Raw genomic sequence first — 10,513 nt, forward strand, 5'->3', positions numbered from 1 at the left:
CCGCCCGCCGCGGCCGCCGCTGCGACTCGCGGCTCCGCCACCTCCGCCCCCCCACCCCGGACACCCCCCCCACCGAAGCGGGGCCGGAGCCGCGCAAAACCCGGCCCGGAGCTCGAGCGGCGCGGAACGGAGGGAGGAGCCTGGTGGGCGGCAGGAGGCGCTGGAGGCGGCCGTGGGGGTGGGGGAACGACCCAAGAGGAGGCACCCTGCTTTTGTCTGGGTAGGAGAGGCCTAACTGGCCCCCCTCGACTTCCTGGTCTCGGCCACTCTGGCCAGACTCGCGTCTCCAGGATGCAGCCCCAGTGAGACCCTGGGGGATGACGGACATGATGCGGCATCATGAACCCCTTGGTCTGCGGGGCCCCTTTCATCTATGAGGTCATGTTTTCAACCCACAAGCATTATATCCAACAGCCCTCAGTGGACATGTGAGGAAGTTGAGGCACATCAAGGTCACCCAGTCAGATATCGGCAGGACCAGGATGTGGACCTGGGCAAGCTGGGGGCAAGCTGGCACGCAGGCTGTCCTCTGTGCAGCGCCCTGGGGCCTGGTCGGGAAGGGGCTTCCGTTTTCCCTTTCAGGCCTCGCTCTCGCCCCCCTAGAGCGGGGGGTTGGGGAGAGTTAGCTGAGGTTGGAAGTACTCCCTGTACCCTTGCTGACTCTCTGTGACCTTAGGACAGCAATAGGCCCTCTCAGGGGCCTCAGTGTGAGTGGGAGGTGTAAGTGTCTCCCCCACTGGCTTGTGTGCTGTCCTGGGCCCTCTGGCACTGCCCCCTCCCCGTATACAGCAGGTGCTCAGTAGATGTGTTATGCTATTATGTAGTTATCTAGTGACACTTCTTGCGCACACACACTGCATGCTGAGCCTCTTCCAAACGAAGGATAAACAAATCATTTCATTCATTCTTCATGGAAGCCCCAGGAGGCCACTCCAGATGGGACCCTGAGGCACAGAGAGGTCAAGGAGCTGGCCTGACGTCACAGAGGGATGGGAAGAGAGCGTTAGCGCTCTTGTTGCTGGTTACTGAGCCCCTTTCGTGCATTTGCCTTACCCACTTGGTCCCACCAGCGGCTCCGGGCAGTCTGGGGCAGGTGGCTTGGACAGGGCATGTGGCTTCCCGTCGGCCACGCACGCAGCAGGGAAGTAGGGCTCCGACTTTGAACCCTACTCCTCAGGATAGCCTGGCATCTATGGAGATAACCCAGTCCTTCCGGGCCCCAGGCATGAGCCAGGGGGCCGTCCCTGAGACCACAGACCTCCGCTGCCTGTGGTTTTTCCCTGACCCTCTTTCCGGCTGAGCCAGAGTCCCAGGCAAATCAGCCAGCACCTGCTCTCCGCCAGCCCCTGCCCCCAAGGGAGGGGGCTAAGCCCCGCACCCCAGCTTGGCTCCCAGGCTCTGCCCCTCTTCCCACCTCCACAGGATTTATGCCCACCCCCTGCCATGCGGGCCCTTGCCAGTGGCCTCGGCCTCGACTGGACTCCTTTGCAGTCTGTTCCTTCAACAAACATTTATTGGACACCTACTGTATGCCAGGTTCTGGGCCAAGCAGTCAAAAAGACGAGCTGACTCCCCTACCTTCAGGCTAGGGGTGGGGGGCGGGGGCCTGTAAGAATCAGGCGCGGCTGCAGAACTCAAGGTAAAGAAAGACACAGGCTGAGGTGGATGCGGGCGCTGCGACTGAGGGTCCGGGGAGGACCTGGAGGGGGGACTCGGGGGCCACAGAAGGACCACAGATAGATCGGGCACAGTACCGGGGTGCGGGGTGGGGGGTGGGAAGGCTAAACTCGGCAGAGGAGCCTGCTCAGGACAAAGGCCCTGAAGGAGGCCCCACCCCCGCAGGCCGCCTCAGCTGCCACCCGGACTTCAGAGGACATGAATGGGTCTTTCATGCCCTGGACCCGGGCAAGGTCAGGCCGGGCTGCTCCCTTCCCCCTAGCCCGGGGCTCCTGACTGTCTGAGCCCTGACCTGGACGGGTGGCAGGAAGTTCACAGTTTGCCCTCCGGGGGAGCTAGGGAGGCCCAGGGAGGGGAAGGGCCTCGCCCGAGGTCACCGGCACCAGCAACACCCTACGAATTGTGTTACTCCAAGCAAAGCCTGCCCCTCTAGGCCTCAGTTTCTCCGCCCGAGCGCCCTCGGGCCGGGGAGAGCAGCGCTGCGCTCCCGTCCTGCTCCGACCCCTGAAGGAATCCAGTGCGGGTTTTGCCGGTGCCCGCGCCCACCAACACCTTCTTCCCAGCGCGGCCCGGCCGCAGCCCGGGGTCTAAGGGGCCGGGGGAGACCCGGAGGGGCCCAGGAGGCCTGGGGGGCCCCGAGATGGGCCGAGGCGGAGTCTGGCCTGGTGCCTGGGGCCTGCGGGGAAGGGCAGCGCCGCCCGGCTGCCTGCGCGCCGCCTCTGAGCGCTCCCGTCCCGCCGCCCCGCTGTGTGACTCCCGCCGGCCCCTGCCCCTCTCTGGGCGGCTCTGGAGCCGGGCCCGAGGGCAGCGTCTCAGGGACGTCTCCAGGGTCTCGCTTCCTCCCTGGCGGGCCCCGGCCTCGGTTTCCCCGGCCGGGTGCGGGCGCCCTTTTAGACCCAGGTTAGGGGGTCTTCGCTGTCGGGTCGCGCCCCTGTCCGCGGCTCGGGCCCGGGAATCCCCCCGGGGGCTCGGAAAGGGCAGCTCCGATTGGCTGAGGCTGCGTGTGACGTCAGGGCCTCCCCGACGCCCCCTCCCCCCGAGGCACGTGGGGGTGGCCGCGGCAGGGGAGGGGCCGGGGTCTGCGCGGATTCGGGGTGTCCCCCCAGCCTGAGGCGGCAGCTGGGCAGCGCAGACGCGATTCTCCACGGACAGATTTTCCCCTAGTCCCGAGTCCCCCTCCGGCCCCCCCAGAACGGCAGCTGCTCCGGCGGCAGATGCGCCGGCTAAATCCGCCCAGCTGGTCCCTCCGCAGAGCTAACCGCCTCGAACCCATTGTGGGTGGGTAGGGGTGAGTGTGCGCGCGTGCGCGCGCGCCTGCGGCCGGGGCGGCGCCCTGCGCCTGCTCTGCCCCTTGCCCTTTGCCCCCTGCCCCCCACGCCGGGCCGGGTGGGCCGGGGCTCATCTTGTGGACCCTTCCCCAAGTTCAAGTACCTTCCTGGAGCTCCGGAGGGATTTGAAAGATCTGGGGCCCAGAGAGGGCCAGAGACTGCACAGCACCCCTGGGCCTGCCCGAGAAGGCTCCGCACTGTCTTGAGTCACTATAATGGCATGATTCTAAAGCACAGTACTGTTAGCACTTCATTTGCGGGTGGTGCAAACAGGCCCAGAGAGAAATGGCTCGGCGGCTCAGGTAGGCAGGAAGTGGAGCTGGAATTTGAACTCCATGCTTCTAATGATTTCCGGGGGCTCTGGGACCCCTGAGCTTGGAAGGCTGGTAAAGGCAAATGACCTAGGGTCACTCACCTGAATGAGTGGGGTCTTGGAGGCCACCCCCTGCCCTCTTTTGCCCCCCCCCCCCACAGCGGGGCAGGGACCCTCTCTCCTTTGCTTCTCCACTCTCATCTGGAAGTACTGAGGATCCAGGGGGTCTTCCTAGAGGAAGAAGAGGGAGCTCTGCTCTGAAACGTTTGGGGATGTGTAGCTGTCCAGGGCTTGAGGGTGTCTTGGTGTAGTTTTATATCCAGCCCATCCTGCCCCCGGGCCTTTGCACTCACTGTTCTACCCCCCTGGACTATTCTCCGCACAGATCTCCAATACGGCCTACGCTTTACCCTTCACGTCCCTGTCCCGATGTCACCTGCACATCCACGTCGGCACCGTCCCTTTCTGTCATCTTACCTGCTTTGGTTTTCTTCGTCTCATTTTTCACAACCAGATACTGTACTTTGTATCCGCCACAGCACTGCTCTGTTCCCTGCTGAATCCACATCGCCTAGGCCCCAGAGCCTGGCAGCCGGCAGGTGCTCCATGAATGCTCCTCAGGCACAAGGGCAGGGATAGAGGGCTGGAGGGTGGAGGGTGGCCAGGGGGAAGGACCATATGGTAGTTCTGTCTTGGAGTATGTCGAGGAGCCTGGACCGTGACCCTGTCCTGTGCCCCCTTCATCCAAAAGTGCCCTCTGAGACCCCACCTCCTTCTGCCCTCCCCCCATCACTCTGCGTCAGGCACACCAACCTCCTCCCTGTTCCCCCAAGAGCCCTGCCCCAGGACCTTTGCACAGGCTGTGCCTGCTGCCCAGTGACAATCTTCTTCCCCTGAAGGGCTCCCTCCCCCACCTACTCTGGTCTCAGCTCAAATGTTCTCCCAACTTGTCCCCCTCTAAACAGTCACCACCCTTGGGGCGGCCGGCTGGCTCAGGTGGTAGACCACACAACTCTTGAGCTGGGGGTTGTGAGTTTGAGCCCTGTGCTGGGTGTAGAGATTACTAAAAAAATAAATGAATGAAAAGAACACTGGAAACCCCACTGAAGGGGAAACCATAAGAAATACAACCAAATCATCACCTCCCTTTTCTCTGTTGGGGTGGCTTCGCTGTAGTTTTTACTGATGGCATTTTCTTCTATCTCTTTCTTTCCTTTTCTTCTAACTTCACCCCCACGCCCTGCCAGTTAGTCAATCTTGGTCTCCACTGTGTCCCTGGGGTCTGGAACAGGGCCTGGCACACAGTAGGCACTCAACAAAGTGTGCTGAATGGATGAATGGATGAATGAATGAATGAGTGGGGGCCCAAGAGCTCTCTGAACCTGTTCTTGTATGAGTGGGGGACCAGGGTCATTTGATTCCTTCAGTAGCAAAGTGGGGCAACAGGCGGTCACCTCTCCAGGCAGGGGAGGGGCACCCAGTGAAATAATAGCTACAGGGACATTTATTAAGTACCTACAGTATGCACAGTAGGCTCCGGCATTTTGTACACATTCAGCCAGGACAGGGATTTGAACCCAGGACTCCTGGCCCCAGAGTTTGCCGAAGACCCCCCTCGACCACCACAGAGGTTGTGTGCAAGGCCTGGGCGCGCACAGTAGGCCTTCAGCCAGGCTGTCAGTGGGGACTGGCTGCCCCTCCAGACACCCCGTCTCCAGCCCCTGGCCCCGGGGGCTGCGGCTGGCTGTGTCCGGCAGGAACTCAAAGCCGAACACACCCCGGGTCACCACAGAGGCAACCAGGGGAGTCCCTGCCTCACTTTCGGGGAAATGACAGCAATTACAAGGACTTCCTCAGCCCAGAACCAGTGAGCTCCTCCCCCCAAAGGCCCCAATGTGTCCTGGGTTGTCACGGGGTGTTCTAGAACCCCCTCCCCCAAGGCCTCTTGTGCAAAGGAGGCAAGGGACACCCTGGTCACCAGAAGTGGGAAGTGGGGAGGGAGCCAGGAACCTTTGAGCTCCCGGGGGTCTGTCCTCCGGTGTGGATAGGAAACCGAGGCACAGAGAGGGCACACGTCACCGTCCTTTGAGGGGAGGGAGAAGAGTGTTACATTATTTCTGCTTGAAACCTACCTACGCGGCCCCTGGGCTCCCTGTCCCAGCCGAGTGAACACACGGAGCGCAGGGCCTTTGCACCTGCTGCTTCCTCGGCTTGGGGAGACCCTTGCGTGCTTGGCCAGTGTGTCTGGGGGACAGAGCAGCTCATCCCATCCCGTTTTCGTTCCTCTAAAATCATCTCATTAGTCCATTTTTGAACCAATAATGGAGCGGCGAGCAGCCCCGGACCCGCAGCCAGCCAGGGTGGCGTGGCTGTGCCTTTCTGCAGGACATTCTGACACACGTCCGCGCGGAAGAGCCGTGAGGCTGTTGTGCTGGATGAAATAAACCAGACCCGGACGGCTACTTCCTGCCCGGCCCGGGTCACGGTCACGGGCGGGGTCAGAGAGTACACGGTGGGAGCCAGGGCTGGGGCGGGGCCGGGGCAGGGGTCCGGCCTCACGGGACGGTTTCCGTTCGGGAAGATGAACACATTTCGGGGACAGGCCGTGGGGATGGTAGCGTGACGACGCGCACGGACACGGCACACTTACCGCCGGCTAAAGCGGGTCCTATTACATCATGCGCAGTTTACTGCGATTAAAAAAAAAAGACAAAAAGAAAATAAAAACGGTCAGGGGAGAAAAAATCCCAGACGGCGACAGCGGAGGGTGTGTGTGAATGACTTCAGCGGGTGGCAACTCCGTCATTGCCACCCGGGCTCGCGACTCAAGTGACGCTGACGTCAGTGTGTGGCGGTGCCGTGGGGGGGGGGGGGCGCGCTTGGGCCCCGCCCCCCCGGGAGGGCCTCTGCCCTGGCCGCAAAACCGAGGGTCCCCGGGAGGCCGAGCTAAGCCCGTGGCCTTGACCCTCATCCGTCTGCTTATCCAGCTAATGTTCTTGACGGCGCGAGGCGTCCCGTGGTGACCAGGACAGAGCCGAGCCCTGGCCTGGCAGAGCGCGGGGCTCGGCACAGGAGAAGATTATGTTATTTAACAAGCATTTATTAAGCACCTGCTGGATGCCGGATGCCCAGCTTGTTCTAGTCCCTGGGAGCCCAGCAACAAGCAGAGCAGACAAATCTCTGGCCTAGTGCAGCTGACTTTCCAGTGGGGTTGACAGATATGAAGCAAGAGAAATTTGTGAAATCTCTTCTAGGGCAGATGTTGCTAAAGAGAAAAATTAAGCAAGGAGAGAAGACGGGGAGGCCGGGCAGGGGGTGGGGTGGGTTTTAAATATGTGGTCAGGGGAAGACTCATAAAGGAGGTGACGTCTGAGCGGATACTTGAAGGCTGGTATGGGGAGGAAGACAGTTCCGGGTGTGTGTGGGGGGGAGGGGGTTGAAACAGCCAGTGCAAAGGTCCTGGGGCAGGAACATGCCTGACCCGACCTGACCTGTTAGAGGAGGCACCTGGCTGGAGCAGCCAGAGCAGAAGCCAGTGAGGGGGTAACTGGGAGGAGGGACTGGTGGGTGGGGGGAGGGGGCAGGTCCTGCAGGGCACTGTGTGCCTTGGGGACCGCTTTCCTCTGCCTCAGGCCTTTGCCCAAGCAATTCCCTCCTCCTGCTGGCTGCCTCCCAGGCCCACCGGGATACCCTCTCCTTCATTCTCAGCATTGCTGTCTCGGCTGGAATCCCACCGAGTCCAGACTGGGAGCCCCAGGGCAAGGACCAGCTGTCCTGGTCAGGGCACTTGGGCTTGGTGTTTGCACTGCCCAGCACAGAACCTGGCACAGAGCAGGCGCTCGGTAAAGACACTGGGGTACTGGGTAAGGTCCAGGCAAGCGCCCGGGCAATCTCCTTGCCTCCAGGGTCCAGCTGAGCAACGGACCAGTTCTCATCCCAGTCCACCCTGGGACGGCCCTGGGGCCAGCGGCTTCCCTTGTCCAGCCTCAGTTTCCCCTTCTAGAAGATTCCAACAGGCTGCGATGGGGGTGACGGGAGGAAGGTGATGCAGGCGTGTGGTGGGGGGCAGGCCCCCCATGTTTCGTTCTCTGGCCCCCCACCCCCGGCTCATGGCTCCTCCTGCTCTCTTCCAGTCTCTGTCCCAAACTACCCACATTCCTGGGTTTCTCTCCCCCTCCCCTCCCCCTTTCCCTAAGGCCTCCCACCCCCTTGAGTGTGGATCCCCGGGGGCCGGGGGCTGAGGCAGCTACAGTGCCAGGGCCCCAGCTTCCAGGACCCCCCCCCCCCCCGGGGCAGTGGGGATTTCCAGGGTGAGGGCTGAGGGGGGAGGGGATGTACACTCACATATTTACATAAAACCTTCACAATTAGCATAATGTGCATAATGATTGCAGGAGTCAACTGGCAAGGGAAATGGTAAATTTATGGCAAATGAGGCAGGCAGCCTCCCCATGGGCACAGTTTGTCATGAGGCCGCCTTGTCTGACAAATGGAGAAATTGAGGCCCACGGAGGTGTGAGGTCTAGACGGGGTCTCTGCCCTGTCAGGGCATCCGTGGACACAACGTAAGAAGACAATGAATGACTAAAATAATTTCAGATGATTATACGGGCCGGGGAGGGGGGGGAAGAAAAAGAATGAGAAGCAGGAACTGTCTGGGGACATCAGGGAGGGCCTCTCGGAGGAGGAAACGTTTGAGCGGAGACCTGAAGAAGTAAGAGCCAACTGGGGGGAAAAACAGGGAAGGGCAGAAGGAACAGCATGTGCCAAGGCCCTGAGGTAGGACGGTGTCTTGCATGTTGGAGGAACAATGAGGAGATCCATGTGGCTTGAGCAGGTGGGCCATGGGAGGGAGGGAGCGCGGGAGACGGCGGGGAGAAAACGGGGAGCGTAGAGAAGTTTGGATTTTATTTCAAGGGCACTAGGGAGCCAGGAGAGAGGTTAGAGTGACCAAGTGAGATGGTCTGATTTAACTTTCAAAGAGGTCCTCTGGCTGTCCTTTGAAGAAGATGTACCCAGAGGGTCCCGGGGGGACCGCGGAGGAGATGACCGCTAAGCCAGGAGAGCAAGTCAGAAGCCTGGACCAGGGCAGAGGCCACGGCAATGGAGAGACACAGGTGGTCTGAGAGGCATCTCGGATGCAAAGACAAGGAACCTGGCGAGTGAGAAAGAAGGAAGAATCCGGGAGGACTCTGGCCCCTTCCCCTGAGCCCCTTCCCCCGCCCTGGCTCCTCCCCCCGGGTCCTCTGGGGGCTCACTCACATCACCAGCTCCTATCACCTCCTCCAGAAAGCCCTCCGGACTGCCCTGGCCAAGTCTGAAGTACCTACCTTGGCCCTGCCTGCTCCGCACAGCACAGAAGCCCCGCAGACTCCTAGAGAGAAAGAAGGAAGATTCCAGGGTTCTGGGATCCGAGGACTTGGACGACGTGGACCTGGCGGTCCTCACCCCTGGGTTTAGAGTCTCACCTTCGCCTCCCAGGGACCGGCCCAGGGATGTTTTCTCAGTCGCCCTGCAGGGCGAGGGAGGTTGATTGAGCCCATTAGGGGAAACCAAGGCACCATTAGCTGCTTCCCTCCTCTTTTCCAGGAGGGGTCCCTGGGGTTGGGGGCTTTGGCCCAGCTGCCGGACTAGGAGCCCAGCCGGGAAAGATCCGGAGCGGGAGGGAGGCAGGCCCGGGAGGGGCTAGGAACGTGTCTATATTTTTCCTCCTGCAGATGTATTTATAGATTCCCTTTGATGTCCCAGCGGTTGGCTGACCCGGTTCTCCGTGCTGCGGGAGGAAGACAGGTTCTGGGAGCCGGGCGGGGGGGATGGGGGGCGCCTGGGTGCAGAAAGCCTGGGTGGGCGGGGCGGGGAAGGCAGCGAGCCAGCCTCAGTTTCCCCGTTTGCACGTCGGGGCTGCCGATGCACCGTCCTCAGAAAGCCGAGAACACGGCTCATTCCAGCCCCCAGCGAGCACGTGTCGGTGGATAATTAGCTGATTATTCAGGAGCCCGTGACACGCTCAAGCTGCTCCTAAGAGCATTTAGGGAACTGGGTATTTATCAGGATTTTTCTTTTTAAAGAACGTTAGAATAGGATTAGGTCAGACGCGAGCTGGTGAATGTCCTACATGCCACAAAAGCATAATCAGGGTTTTCCTTCCGACCCGGCAGAAATCTGCAAGTTACCGGGAATGTCCCAGGGCCTGGGTTCTAATCAGATGATAAAAGGCGACGGCGAGCGGGGGTGCATTCCCACAGAGCAACTGCCCCATAGAACTTTCCGGGATGACAGATGTGCTCGGAATCCACGCTGACTCACGTGGCAGCCGCCCGCCACGGGGCTCCCGGGCCCTTGCACGCTGGCTAGTGTGAGCAACGGGGCTGGATTCGGAATTTGATTTTAGTTGATTTAAATCTGCACTGGGGCGCCTGGGGGGCTCTGTCCCTTAGGCGTCCGGCTTCGGCTCCGGGCATGATCTCACAGTTCGGGGTTCAAGCCCCACGTCGGGCTCTGTGCTGATGGCGCATAGCCTGGAGCCTATTTCAGATTCTGTTTCCCTCTCTCTCCTCCCCTCCGCTGCTCATACTCTGTCTGTCTCTCTCTCTCTCTCGCAAAAAGAAATAAAATGTTTAAAAAATTATTAAAAAAAATAAAATAAATTTACATCGACGTGGTCATGTGTAGCTAGTGATACCGTTCTGGACAGTGCAGCGGAAATACAATACTCTGTGCAGGCCATTAAATAAATGTTTTTTAATGTTTATTTATTTTTGAGAGAGAGACAGACAGACAGAGCATGCCTGGGGGAGGGGCAGAGAGAGAGGGAGACACAGAATCTGAAGCAGCTCCAGGCTCTGAGCTGTCAGCACAGAGCCCGATGCGGGGCTCGAACCCACGAACCGTGAGATCATGAGCTGAACTGAAGTCGATGCTTCACCGACTGAGCCCCCCGGGAGCCCCTCACTGTTACTGCCCTTGGTGGAGGCTGAAACCAGAGGCGGACTAACTGCCCAAGGCCACAGAGCCAGGCAGTGCCAGAGCGAGGAGGGGGAGGGGGTGTTCCCAGCAGGGGTCGGGAGCAGGGCCAGGGCCCTCCGAGGGGTCAGGAGGGCCGCGTCGGGCCTCTGAGGACCCGGCGGCCAGGCTCCAGGGTTAAGCCCCCGGCGGCAGCTGGACTTCCGCGCCTCCACCCGCCGAAATCCCTGGG

The 10,513-nt window shown here is 60.7% G+C and overlaps 2 long non-coding RNA genes across 2 annotated transcripts; one reads left to right on the plus strand and one right to left on the minus strand.

The window, feature by feature from the left end:
• Positions 1-7,754: 7,754 nt before the first annotated feature.
• LOC115274656 lies at positions 7,755-9,779 on the plus strand. Its single transcript, XR_003901208.1, has 3 exons — positions 7,755-8,155; positions 8,301-9,108; positions 9,477-9,779. It is a non-coding gene; the product is annotated as an uncharacterized LOC115274656 (long non-coding RNA).
• Positions 8,149-9,072, minus strand: LOC115274655. Its single transcript, XR_003901207.1, has 3 exons — positions 8,787-9,072; positions 8,649-8,692; positions 8,149-8,473 (listed from the first exon to the last, which is right to left on the minus strand). It is a non-coding gene; the product is annotated as an uncharacterized LOC115274655 (long non-coding RNA).
• Positions 9,780-10,513: the final 734 nt, after the last annotated feature.

This window comes from Suricata suricatta, chromosome 12 (genome assembly GCF_006229205.1).
Source record: "Suricata suricatta isolate VVHF042 chromosome 12, meerkat_22Aug2017_6uvM2_HiC, whole genome shotgun sequence".
Classification (NCBI taxonomy): Eukaryota; Metazoa; Chordata; class Mammalia; order Carnivora; family Herpestidae; genus Suricata; species Suricata suricatta.